Here is a 2,009-nt window from a genome sequence, read left to right on the forward strand (position 1 = left end):
CTGACCATTTGTGAAAATAGGAATGCAGCCAGTTCTGTTTTTCAGCTGTCTGGATGCTGCAGGGAAGAGAACCCCCGGCAGGATAGCCTTCTAAGCTGGTCCGCACGTTCTCCACAGAAGGATAGATCAAATGAAGAGGCGCGGCGTGTTTTCCAGGACTCTTGCTATCCGTCCCCAGCTGACCATTTGTGAAAATAGGAATGCAGCCAGTTCTGTTTTTCAGCTGTCTGGATGCTGCAGGGAAGAGAACCCCCGGCAGGATAGCCTTCTAAGCTGGTCCGCACGTTCTCCACAGAAGGATAGATCAAATGAAGAGGCGCGGCGTGTTTTCCAGGACTCTTGCTATCCGTCCCCAGTGTCAGCAAGCTCTCTTTAAACTCAGAACATAACCATTTTGACTCATCAGCCCCCAAGGAGCCAATGCTTGAGAACTGACCTACCAGGGGCCAGGGCTCTGTTTTGGGTGTGGACGAGGCATGTTCTCTCAGGAGCTTCCTGAGCCTGAAATGTCCCCAGTTATCTTTCTGGCTTCCTTGAAAGCATCCTGGAGTTGAACCAATAAGGTAAACATTTGTTTCAGAGAGGTCATGCTCGTGGACGGTGTCTATCCACTCTGAGAGACGGAGCATTGTAAGCCGTCAAGTAACTGATGAGATCAGCTTTAAAATGTGTTGTTGATTCTCCAGATCTGGGGGTTCCGTGGACGATCCGTGGGTACAAGGGACTCAACCATATTCCCTGAGTTTTCTGGTACCAGTCCTCATGGATGAGGTGGGAGGTCTGTATGACAACCCAGAGGCCTTCTTCATAGAGCAACAGCATCATTTTCGTGTGATGTGTTCCAAATGTGATATCCAGCTTTGCCTGGCAGAGGGAAATGTTCTCGTAAGGCTTCGCCCGCGCGTGTAAGTGAGCCTTAGCTTCTCACTTATCCCCATGCACAAGCAGGATTAGTTTCTTCCTGAATTCTGGTGGATACTGTTTTACGAGCCAGTCGTCAAAGCAGTAGTTAAACTGAGCTGAAGAATGTAGGAGTGGATCATCAGCTGAGTGCCATTCTTCTCCAGAGCTCCCCAGGTGGCTTTGGACAGATTCGCGCTTGTGACAAGGAACCAAGCAATTTCACTGAAGTCTGGAGAGGGCCTCATGTATGTCTTGATATGTGGCATGGCATTGCTGCGGCCAGAAGTCTCGGCTGACCATTTGTGAAAATAGGAATGCAGCCAGTTCTGTTTTTCAGCTGTCTGGATGCTGCAGGGAAGAGAACCCCCGGCAGGATAGCCTTCTAAGCTGGTCCGCACGTTCTCCACAGAAGGATAGATCAAATGAAGAGGCGCGGCGCGTTTTCCAGGACTCTTGCTATCCGTCCCCAGTGTCAGCAAGCTCTCTTTAAACTCAGAACATAACCATTTTGACTCATCAGCCCCCAAGGAGCCAATGCTTGAGAACTGACCTACCAGGGGCCAGGGCTCTGTTTTGGGTGTGGACGAGGCGTGTTCTCTCAGGAGCTGTGAAGGAAAAGAGGCACGCGCTCCAGTCACTCCAGTATCGTGAACGGAAATGCTGCAGAATCCGGAAACACGGTGCTCTGTCCCATTTTCTTGCTTTCACAAGGGAATGCTGACAATATTAATGATCAATGTCACACCCACATCTTCCCGCTCTTGGGAAATATTTTTAATATTTTTTTAAAGAGAAGGTGGACAAGAGAAGCTTTTCTTTCCAGAATTCACTCAACCATATTCCCTGAGTTTTCTGGTACCAGTCCTCATGGATGAGGTGGGAGGTCTGTATGACAACCCAGAGGCCTTCTTCATAGAGCAACAGCATCATTTTCGTGTGATGTGTTCCAAATGTGATATCCAGCTTTGCCTGGCAGAGGGAAATGTTCTCGTAAGGCTTCGCCCGCGCGTGTAAGTGAGCCTTAGCTTCTCACTTATCCCCATGCACAAGCAGGATTAGTTTCTTCCTGAATTCTGGTGGATACTGTTTTACGAGCCAGTCGTCCA

General features: G+C 49.2%; 2 pseudogenes; both read right to left on the reverse strand.

Moving 5' to 3' along the window:
• Window positions 1-164: 164 nt before the first annotated feature.
• On the reverse strand, window positions 165-1,026 carry LOC106733919 (tyrosyl-DNA phosphodiesterase 1 pseudogene; annotated as a pseudogene).
• A 2-nt stretch (window positions 1,027-1,028) lies between these two features.
• Window positions 1,029-2,007, reverse strand: LOC102481429 (tyrosyl-DNA phosphodiesterase 1 pseudogene; annotated as a pseudogene).
• Window positions 2,008-2,009: the final 2 nt, after the last annotated feature.

Source organism: Tupaia chinensis, unplaced genomic scaffold, assembly GCF_000334495.1.
Source record: "Tupaia chinensis unplaced genomic scaffold, TupChi_1.0 Scaffold146052_1, whole genome shotgun sequence".
NCBI classification, from domain to species: Eukaryota; Metazoa; Chordata; class Mammalia; order Scandentia; family Tupaiidae; genus Tupaia; species Tupaia belangeri.